The 12,114-nt window shown below is 33.4% G+C and overlaps 1 protein-coding gene and 1 long non-coding RNA gene across 4 annotated transcripts in view; both read right to left on the reverse strand.

The window, feature by feature from the left end:
• The window catches only part of LOC143051536 (uncharacterized), a 202,662-nt gene that overhangs the window by 75,293 nt on the left and 115,255 nt on the right, over positions 1 to 12,114 (reverse strand). The gene's annotated exons all lie outside the window — the stretch shown is intronic.
• Positions 1 to 12,114, reverse strand: part of LOC143051565 (uncharacterized) — a 39,964-nt gene that overhangs the window by 8,380 nt on the left and 19,470 nt on the right. The window contains exon 1 of one of the 2 annotated variants that reach the window (XR_012970834.1): positions 2,488 to 2,577. The exons of the other annotated variant lie outside the window; for it this stretch is intronic. This is a non-coding gene — a long non-coding RNA (uncharacterized LOC143051565). Of the gene's footprint in view, positions 1 to 2,487; positions 2,578 to 12,114 lie in introns of those variants that run through there. 2 annotated transcript variants of the gene reach the window in all.

Genomic DNA, 12,114 nt, shown 5'->3' on the forward strand with positions numbered 1-12,114 from the left:
GTTTCAAGTTTTAACACCAGGGGTTCACACTACCTTGTTTATGATGTTAATAATTACTCTAGAAAGACTTCATCAATTTGTTAACAACAGGTGATATTTCTGCATGTCCAAGTGGTTTAATTACATGAGTTACTAACTTATTAAGAGGAAGAATCATACAGCTACTGATAACCTAACATGTTTGATCTTTACTTCGTGGACCTTACAGGATGTTTACTTATTAATAGGTGTCAAATTATAAACAGTTTTATTACCATGATCAAGATTTTTAATTAGCAACATTAAAACCTGTATCAATGGAGCTTAACAACAAGAACATTAGCATGTGTTTAGTAATTTAATTATCATTGCTTTAATTTTCAAGTAAAAGAACATTATGACTCTGAAGCCATTTTGAGACCATTCAAGTAGTTTTGTTATCCCGCACAGGGTTTCCGCTGGCGGTCGCCATTTTCGCAATTTGCGAAAAAATAATAATTGTGGCGATAAAAATTCGTCATTTGCGAAAGAATTTGGCGAAAGAAATATATAAACCGATTTATTTTCCTCCATCTTGTTTATTTACTTTTTTTCGAGTTTCTCGGACTTTACCCGATCAGACAATACTCGGAATTCACCTTGACCTCATTAAGATTTAGACAGAAAATCAATAATCAGCTGATTGCATTTTATAGCTATCGACAACAAAGGACTAATTAAAAGAGGTGTTGATTGAATTGTTTCACAAAATGATATGGTCAAATGGCTTCCGCTATAAATGTCACATACAGAATTTATTTACATCTTTGCGACGCACGTGTTTGAGTCAAACTTTTGACATCCCTCCCTTTATAAAAGATAGTTTTGAAAAGAAAGCTGTTGTTGTGACGAAAAATTTAAATTGTTCAAAAGCAAGAAAAATCTCCGATTTAAAACTTTAATTCTTTTATCCTTTGACTTTAATAAAGTCGTTTGAGTGACACATGCATGTGTTTCAAGCATAGTTGTACGTCTCAACTTTTTCATTTACGATGGTCAAGAAAAGAAAACTGTCGTTATGAAAAAATATATCCAAAAGGCTGGGAACAACCCCTCGAATGAGAGTAACCCTTCAATGTAATGACTACACATGAAATGAGGGATCAATTTCATGTGATAAAAGCTTTTATTTTGTTGTAAAAATTACTTCTTAGTACAAAAGGGCACAACAGGAAAAATATATTTATGTTACTTGGCGAAAAAAATAATAAAGTGGCGAAAAATATATTGTTTTGGCGAAAGAGGTGGCGAAAAAAATAATTGACCCAGGGGAAACCCTGATCCCGCAACGATCATTTTATTCAGGATTATCCTAGTCCAACTATAATAGAAGAAACCGTTTTATAGACCTTATAGATATGTCATTGTTTAAACAAACACAACCTCGAAATATTGCTTAGTTTTATTTATTTTTGTTCCAAAAGTCGGGAGCCTTATCGAGTACTGAATCTAAAATTTGGGCTTCTTGAATCGGGATATAAATTCGCCTATAATTTTATTAACTATTACTAAAGAAAGCTTAAAATTATAAATAAACTATGCCACTTCATAAATTTAAGTTATTTTTAATTGAATTGTGTTGATATAGATTGTATTTTATTATAATTTGGTTGTTTTCTGTACGTTAAAGCTGTTTGTAAATAATCAGTAATGGCGGATTGTTTGGCAAATTTTCTACTCTCGAGAAATCTCGTGCACACGCGTGAAGTTGACCGCTGGTCAATAGCCGTAACGATAAGTTGCCAATCTCTGTATTTATATGTCTCTGATTGTAGTTCCTGAGAAAAATGCGACGAAAAATATTCATGGGACGGACAGACTGACTGACGGACTGACGGAAGGACAGACAGAGGTAAAACAGTATACCCCCCCCCCTTTTTTAAAGCGGGGGTATAAAAATCATACAAGTGTTCGGTAAACAGGAAGTTGTCAAGTGATCAATCTGAAAACGCATCACACGGTATAGCTGACTTAGATAAACCCTGAAACCAACTTTCAGAAATCCTTGTATTGTAGTTCCTGAGATAATGCGACGAAAAATATTCATGGGACGGACGGACGGACTGACTGACGGACTGACGGAAGGACAGACAGAGGTAAAACAGTATACCCCCCTTTTTTTAAAGCGGCAAACATCAGCGCCGCCTGGTGGCTAAAAACTTTTCAACAGTTCAAATGCAACGCACCAAGTTTTACTGTCTTTTAACTTTCAAATTTGGTTTTATAAATACTTTAACCTTGAAGAAAATAAAAATACTCAGTTAAATGTTCAATTGAAAATTTCTTCTCAGTCATCATTTAGAAAGTTTCGTCCAAACGCAAAGAAGAAGAGATATGGAAACCGGAAATGTCTCCATCGACCTGTTCCTGTGTTCAAAATGTAAATAATATTTCTAAAATGAGATAAAATTAGTAGGGCCTATGTAATTTCTTCACGTGTCAGATATAACAGAAATATTCAAAACTTACCATTTAAATTCATTGAAATGACATCTTCTTGTTCAAAAAGAATTGTTTGTAGTTTGAGCTTGAGCAGGAACAGGAAGCTTTGCCAAAACGAGACTCTGAATGACGGGATTGGGACAAGTCGTACCAGGAAAACTCGGACCGGTTTTAAAGAAACTCGGATTAGATTGAAAGATCTGACCAGTTTGAAACACTGATTGGGCCCATTTAAGGTCGATACAATTTCAAAGACACCTCGGAACAATGTGAAACATTGATTGGGCCCATTTAAGAACGCTTCTCAGTGGTTGATTCTAAGGGAAAAAAGGGGGCGTAGAGGACGTAAGACGCGGCCTCCCGTTTGTTCGCCAAATAAATATTTAATAATTGTTCACGGTATAAATATATTTTAGTATAAAAACGTCCAAACATTTTTTTTATTTAATTGTCTTAAGAACTGGTCCAAGTTGTCTTAAAATGATTTTGACAAAATTTCGTTGTTTTATTCATAACACGTTCTCATGTAAAATTAGACGACACCAATGAACAACACCTGACCTTTTGCTAATAAAGTAAAAATGGCTTCACTAGAAAAGGATGACACCTAGAAAAAGCATCAATTATTGAGTGTATATGTCATTAGGGAGCTACTTTTTGATTTTTATGGGGGGGGGGGGGGGGGGGGGGGGCTAGGATGAAAAATTTTGTCCTGCTTTTTTTTTAGTTGTAATCTCTGTCCTGCCTTTTTATTTTTTACTCTATTCGGTCCTGCCTTTTTTTTACTAGTTTATCCTGACTTTTTTTACACAAATTGTCATCCTGCCTTTTTTTTTTAACAAGTTTCTCATCCTGCCTTTTTTTTTTACTCAAAACTCCTGTCCTGCCTATTTTTTTCAAATTTCATCCTAGCCCGCCCATAAAAATCAAATGGTAGCTCCCTTATACACAATTTTTACCATAGTATAATGCTATAAATTCACAAATTTTCATGTCTAAGCTAGTCCAGTTAGAAACCGACTTATGATATGCAGTGAATATAAAAAAGAAGATGTGGTTTGATTTCCAATGAGACAACTCTCCACAAGAGACCAAAATGACACAGAAATTAACAACTATAGGTCACCGTATAGCCTTCAACAATGAACAAAGCCCATACCACATAGTCAGCTATAAAAGGACCCGAAATGACAATGAAAAAAAATCAAACGAGAAAACTAACTGCCTTATTTATATAAAGAATGAACGAAAAACAAATATGTAACACATAAACAAACGACAACCACCGTATACTCATTTTTCAATCATTTTCAATTATAATTAAGGCACATTTTATTTCTATTCCTAAAACTATTTAAAGTTTGAACAGAAGAACACATTGTTCACTCCCTCCCTCTTAATTCTTTATCAAAAATATTTATTTTGGAATTATAAAATGAAAAAGCTAAAATATCTAGTTTCTGTTGGTGTTATCTAGATTATCTCGTCTTCATTCTCTGACAAATTCTAGTCCGCCCTTCCACAAAATAGTGAAAATTATTTTTAGTTTGTTCTATCGAACTTTCGAGAAAAAATACCAGATAAGACAACCGTTCAGCAGCAAGTGATGCTTTAAAAATGCTTAATAGCTATAACATACATTTTTCTTTTAAAATACAACTTTTAAATCTTACGGGAAACTATTCCAAGCTAAAAAATTTACCGCGACCTCGCTCTTCCTTACCCCCCCCTCCCCCCCACCCCCCCCCCCCCAAAAAAAAAACAAACAATAACGCAATATTACATGTATTATCATTCTTATAGTCAGTACTAAATTGTTCACAAAAAAATCTGATTTAAGCTTCAAACGCACAGAAAGTCCTATGTTCTATATTTATGCTTCCCATTTTTATGCAAAACCTTTTTCATTTTGATTTTATGGGTTGTTTTGTTAATTGTGCCTTTAATTAAAAAAAAATATCTCGTAGCTTCAGACTACCAATTGAGTATAAACAAGTTCAAAACAATCCAAATCTACACACACTTAACAAAACTGATTTAATTCAACTGGTTATCAACCCGTTTCGCTATAAGATGATATAAGCCGTCTCCTGTGTCAAAGGGTCGTGAGAGCTACATGTATTGACTTTGGCGTCCGGAATTACCAAAAGATCTTCTCTGAAATTACTTGACCAAATGTTACCAATCATGCAAATGATTTTTCAAGAGTGAATCTAGGAAAAACAATATTCATCAACAAACATGACCAATATCTGTTACAATGCATTCGAGGTTTTAGTAACAGCCGATTCCATTGAACGTGTAGGCAATAAATAAACTCATCATAGATACCAGGCCTAAATTTTGTATATACGCCAGACGTGCGGTTCGTGTACAAAAGACTCATCAGTGACGCTCGAATCTAAAAAAATTTAAAAGGGCCAAATAAAGTACAAAGTTAGGTAATATCTTTGATTTACTTGCTTGTTAGCTGAACCGTGAAGCCATTGTTAGGTAAAGTATTCTACCCTCCTTTCGAAGTAGCCTGATAGATGTGTTATATGTCGGACTAGTCTACTCTTAAAGAAGGCTAGTTTACATAACCTAACAATGACTTCAAGGTTCAGCTAGCATATTATCTTTGTCTACACACACATTGAAATCGGCTGTAATATTGCAAAAATTCAAAAGGCCAATTGTATATCTACCTTGCAAACCTTACAGAAAATTCAGATCAGATAACGAAACTTGATCCAGCAACATTTATGAGCAATTTAAGATTTTGACCCTCACAGTTTCAATTCAGCACAAATATTCTTGTTACAACGAATCATTATAAATGCAAAAATACCAGTTGTAGCCTTTAATTTATTTATTTATATATGTATATGAATAAAGTTATGAAAGACAACAGGGTCACCAGGGTGAGAAGTCCATGTCATCTAAAATAAATGCTAAGCTCTATTGGATGTGCAGATTTAGTCAATAACACTCAAATATCATTAAAACAGCAGTACATCTAATTAAAGACAAACTGATAATACTAGATAATGATGAATTTTTATCAGAACTTTTTAATGACAGAAACCAGCCAAACGGAAATAAACTACGAACTTACCGCTTATACAAAGAAAATGTTAAAACTGAACAATACATACAGCGTAACATCCCACGCTCCGTAAGACGAACAACGACACTTTTTAGAAGTGAAGCGTTGCCATTGGCTATTGAAACGGGACGATATTACAGACCGCAGATACCCTTGAATGAACGATTATGTAAACTATGTGACCATTCAACCGTAGAAAATGAAATACACTTCATGATGAACTGTCCGCTCTATTCGGACATTAGATTTGAACTTTTTCAAAATGCTAAACAGTTGATTGACAATTTTGAAATATTTTAACAACTGCACACAAGTTTGAAATCCAACCACTTTTGGCTAATACACTCCACAAATGTTTTATGAGCCGTAAAAAATTTATATAATATTTTTTAAACTTAATGTATTGATTTAAATTTCTTTTTTTGTATTTTTACTTTGAAAACCTTTACTTAACGAATTTATTTTGAATTAATCGTTAAATTTTACTAAAATTTTTACTGAACTATAACTGAATTCTTACTGAATTTTTTTTTTCAAACCTTTACCCTAGTGGCGTTTTTAAGCGAACTAAACTGTAATTATACTTCTTTTGTATTTATTGTTGATTTTTATTAGTAAGTTCTATATTATTATTTTGAAGCATTCATGAATAGGTATTTTATAATTGTGTGTACATATTTAATGAGTTTTAAATCATGTAATGCATGACTATGAATTTTTATAAAAATATTTTCCTTCAGTATAACTGTTATAGCTTTTATTTGTATATACAGTGTCTCGTAAGTCTTTATAGGCTGGGTATTGATCCTTTTTTTTTATGATGTTAACGTTTTTATGTATTTTAATGTAGATCAATATGTGACACTTTAATAAACTATTATTTATCTTATCTTATCATAGATCTAGAAAGGGACAGATAATAAATCATGACATTAAAAAAATCTCTCTTTCATATATCATAATATAGCATTATATAAATAAAAAACTTTCATTGCTAATATGATGCAATCATAATTGTTTCTTGAAAATATAAGCTAATCAAATATGTCCTTAGAATTTTTGATTTGAAATTGTTTGAACGGCAATTTATTTGATAGGCATATTAAATAATTATGAGCAAATTATGGGAAAAAACACATATAAACTAATTAAGGTGAAATGTATGATTTTAATTCTTCATTTGCAATCATGGTTTGTTCACGTTGTGTGGAGATTTGATTTGATTCCGGTGTTTTAACGCCACTTTTAAACACCGCTTTTGGGCTATTTCGTCGCGGCCAGTTTTTATTGGTGGAGGAAGCCGGAGTGCCCAGAGAAAACCACCGACCTTCAATAGGAAAACTGACAATCCTAGTCAATTAATATTGGAGTCAAGTGCACCCGCACGAACGGGGTTCGAACTCACAACCTCAGTGTTGACTGACTAGTGATCACAGTAGTAACTACTAAGACCACTCGGCCACCGAGGCCCCCGTTGTGTGGAGACGGTGACGTCTCGACAAGATGCTCTACAATGTGACAAATGTGACAACTGGCAGCATCGTCATCGTCAAACTGTGACATAATCCGTCTCTCATAATTCTTTCTAGAGTGGCAATAATATTTTTTAAAACTGCTTTGTCTGCTGTGTGTGAATAAGTACTGTCTTCATGTCATTGCCCATCTTCATTCCAATCTTTTTCACATAATTGGTGTCATGCCGTGATGATTCTATGACTAGGGATGCTCAAGTCCTTATAATAATTTACATATAAGTGTTATCCTTTATCAGCAAAGAGTTCAGGTTTTGGCAATCAGTAAACCAAAAACACTAGATAGTACAGCGGTTTATATTGCCATACAAGCTAGAGCAATGATAAGGTATTATAAACAGACGCAATTTAAGTTAAGATTTCATTCCAAATCATTAACTATGAAACCGTTCTGAAAGTGGTTTTGCATCTTGACTGAAATTTGAGATACTGTTGTGATCCGAGCATATAATTAATAATATAAGAACAATATATGAAACTCACCAGGGTTTATTCAGGTGATAGAGCAATTATACATAAAATACAGTAATAATAGAAATAATCAATGCAATCAATAATGTCAATACATGTGGTTAAGGTGGAGAGTTCGGAATCATGTGTTCTGTGTACTACGTCACGGATACATGACAAGGCACATATAAAACATGGACTGGTTCAGTACTGCATATTGGTGTTCAGCACCACAATACTGACACTATTCCTATTTTATCAAAACTAATTGCTCTTTTTAGAAAACAAGAGAAAAGATAAAAAAAATATTGATACTTCTGTTATTCTATCCAAAGAAGTCGTTTCATATCTTCTGGGCGAAACCCTCAGATATAAAAGCATACATCTAATACTTGTGACATATCACATTCAACCAGATTATACGTTACATCTTGGAACAGTATATTAAACAATATATATGCTCATGGTTACATGCATGCGCTTGCGCATGTACAAAATGTAAACAGACATTCTCGTTATCAACATCGACATGATGATATAAGGAATCTGATATTAATTGTTCAAACAAGAAGGTCAAGAAAGGATTTAATTTATATCCCATTTCGATGCATTCCACTTTTTAAATTTTAAACACTGCTCGTGTTTCAGCAGTATGCTAATACGCTTTTAAGAAGACAATCATCCTTTGCAGCAGCACGGCTTCGTGTCGGACCATCGGACTGTCGGATTAACGGACTGTCGGACTATCGGACTGTCGGACTATTGGACTGTCGGACTACTGGACTGTCAGAATTTCGGGGTGTCGGATTATAGCTACGCTCCCATTTTTCAAGGTCAGGAAAAACCATTAATTTATTATATGAACTTAAATGAGTGATTATTAAATCACTGATTCAAGTAACATTATGTTCAAAATCACTCATTTAAGTAACATGAGTAAGTCCCCTGATGAAAACTCAGAATTTCTCAGTAGGAAAAGGAGGGTTACATTAGTTTTTAGGTTTCTCTAACAAATTACAGCACAAAGTGTAAAGATCAATTACATGTCATCAAAGTGGTCACTATCTGTATCTGTATAAGGAATTCCCTCCTTCAACATGTTCAAAGGAGCACTTCTTTTCAGAATCGGTTTTAAAAGTTCACAATAAATTTACAGGACTATTTTTTACAGCGGTCTTTGATATACGAAAAGATGCAAAAAAAATGTCAAATGGTACATGTAGGTTATACCTGAACTGAGTTAGAATCCACCAATTAATGGTAATTCCTGACCTGTTTATATTGTATGCACAATTTTGATTCTAAATTCATTTATGAAAGTGTAAATGAAAGGTTCACGACAAGCTTTTTATAAAAAAAATACTTGTCACAAAAAAAGTGACAAATGGTGTCTAATACAGTTCAAATTCACAGAGCTCCAGATAAGAATTCACAAATTGGGGTTTTTACCCACCATTTTTGTTGTATTTGAATGATAAAGTTTTTTAATTGCATTATCAATTCCATTTCACCACTCAATCAAATATCAAATTGGGTTTTTCACCACCAAGCTCCTTAATGTACTGGGTTTTTTCATCAACACAATATTGAATATTTAGGCATGTTATAATCACATAATATCAAACCGAGATGTTAATCCATCTTAAATATGTTTCTTTGTATATGTGATAGCTGTTTTATTTGGTTTATACACTGACAAGCAATTGCACCTTTAATTTAAAGTTTTGCCAGTTTTGTATTTTCTCACAACTTGTATAAACTGCAGCTGGTGTCACTAGTTGGACAGTAACTAATTACCTTTCTAGATTAAATATGATCATCACCCTACAGTTTAGTTGGGATAGGTGTGGCTAAGTGTTTTGATTTTTATGTCATATATGTGAACATTAGGTGCTGTAAGATAGTTTTGCCAGTCCTATCACCTATTTGCCAGACCTACTTTTTTTTTAAATAAGAAGTTCCCCGATTTAAAAGAGGGACGAAAGATACCAGAGGGACAGTCAAACTCGTAGATTGAAAATCAACTGACAACGAACGCCATGGCTAAAAATAAAAAGACAAACAGACAAATAATAGTATAATGGTATAGAAGACACAACAGAAAACTAAAGGCTAAGCAACACAAACCCCACCGAAAGATATACCCCAATACCTTGACCAGGTTTATAGGGTGGTTTAATGACAGAGACCACATTCAATTTAAATTTACAAATAATACTGCAACATCAAATAAATGACAATGTTACACTGCACTTGCCAAGAAGACAACTATCTTAAGCATACAGAACAAGTAGACCAAAAACAAATTAAGTTTCAAGCTGCATTGACGTAAAAACGGATATAATTAAGACCCAATTAAGGCATGCATGTTCACTCCTCAACTTAAATGAAAAAAATAATATCATGAACATGATGAAATTGAATATATAAACTTAAATTATACTTGAATGTTTTTGTTTAATTTAATTAACATAAAATCTAGATTCAGTTGTTCCTTATTATAACTTTTGGTTTCCGATGCTTTCCAACTTCATATCATGTCATAATTGATTTGGCCTTTCACTGTTACAACTGATATAGGATATAGTTCTTTTCGAAACCCCATGTTTGTCGTTCTAACAATTTTCTCGTTAAGGCACTCAAACACGCCCGTGCGTTCCATGGACGCTTCCAAAAAAACTAGCTACGTCTTGTTATCATTATAATTATCCCTCAGCCATCAACAAGAAGCATAAAACATGCTTCTTTTCAATATTTTTACCGGACATTACTTTCGTTTTAACATTGTGTGTTATGATAAATCCCGAGCAAATCGAAAAAAATATGACAACATTACAAACGCTAATTGGATAAACGCAGAGAAGATCGAAATGTTTTCATCAACACGTGTACCGTATCTTTTTAGCAAGGGAAAATTCCAACAGGGACCCATTTCAAATACATTTTATACTTGATGCAAAGCTCTATTTTTAGAACGAAAGGACATTTCCAATTATAAATATCATAAAAATAGATTTACGCGACGACTATGTATTAATAGATAAGGGTAAATAACGCAAACGATAGCGAATAAAAGCGTTAAGGACTCATGGTTTTGGCATATAATTGGGTTTTCCTTTGAATGAATTGGGTTTTTGAACGCTGGAACGGGCAATTGCATTGGGTTTTTAATCATTTTTATTGCGTGATCACGCAAACATGGCAAATACGCAGCTTATATGGAGCTCTGAATTCAACACACCAAGTTTTACTGTCTTTTAACTTTCAAATTTGGTTTCATAAATTCTTTAACCTTGAAGAAAATAAAAATACTCATTTAAATGTTCAATTGAAAATTTCTTCTCAGTCATCATTTAGAAAGTTTCGTCCAAACGCAAAGAAGAAGAGAAATGGAAACCCGGAAATGTGTCCATCGACCTGTTGCTGTGTTCAAAATGTAAATAATAAAATGAGATAAAATAAGTAGGGCCTATGTCATTTCTTCACGTGTCAGATATAACAGAAATATTCAAAACTTACCCTTTAAAGACATTGCAATGACGTCTTCTTGGTTAAAAATAATTGTTTGCAGTTTGACGATAGCAGTCTAAATTACGAGAAGAGCAGGAAGTTTTTGCCAAAACGAGACACTGAATGACGGGATTGGGACAAGTCGGACCATGAAAACTCGGACCAGTTTTAAAGAAACTCGGATTAGATTGAAAGATCTAATCAGTTTGAAACACTGATTGAGCCCATTTAAGGGCGATTCTAAACATTTTCTAAGACAACTCGGAGCAATGTGAAACACTGATTGTCAAATCCTCTGTTTGCTAAGAATTTATCTCCTGTTAAAAGCTTCGTTAACAGTACACAATTTTCAGTTATTTTCTTGTAACTAGATCATCCACCCTCGCGTGCACCCAACCTTTAGACAGTATATAAGAGGGTGTGGATGGGGTATACAGAATAAAGTAAAATGGGAGGAAAAATAAAGAAAAGAGTAAAATGGGCAAAACAAAAATAAAAATAGAAAATAATATATTAATTGGTGCTTAAATACAATGTATAATGAATAACTACAAAATTTTAAGAATTGGGTAAAAATAAACTGATTACAGAAGAGAAAAATGTCCAGAATCCACAAGTAATTACAGAATAGACTAGTCATTATTTTTAAAGATAAAGAATCACGAGCGAAAGAATACAGAAATGAACCGGGACTCTCCATCCACACCCTCATATAATGACACAGATAAACAAATCAAAAACTTCACAGTTACTTGACCAGCTCTCAGCACGGGCAAGTAAATTATAAGGTCTCTATAAAAACAGTAAAAAAAACAATGTCACAAATCTTGGAAACTGTCCATGTCAAAAAAATATGTAACTTTACCCTGACACAGAAATTTGTAAATACACAATGTCAAAAACATATGTAGCATCTGGCACGGTAAGTTAAACTGTAAATTTACCATGTCACAGAAATATGTAACTTTCCGCTGTCACAGACATCATTTTGTAAATGCACCTGTCACAAACATAGGTAGCTACTCTGTATATAAAACTGTAAATTTGACCGGTCACAGAAATATGTAACTAATT

This window comes from Mytilus galloprovincialis, chromosome 11, assembly GCF_965363235.1.
Source record: "Mytilus galloprovincialis chromosome 11, xbMytGall1.hap1.1, whole genome shotgun sequence".
In the NCBI taxonomy this organism is placed as follows: Eukaryota; Metazoa; Mollusca; class Bivalvia; order Mytilida; family Mytilidae; genus Mytilus; species Mytilus galloprovincialis.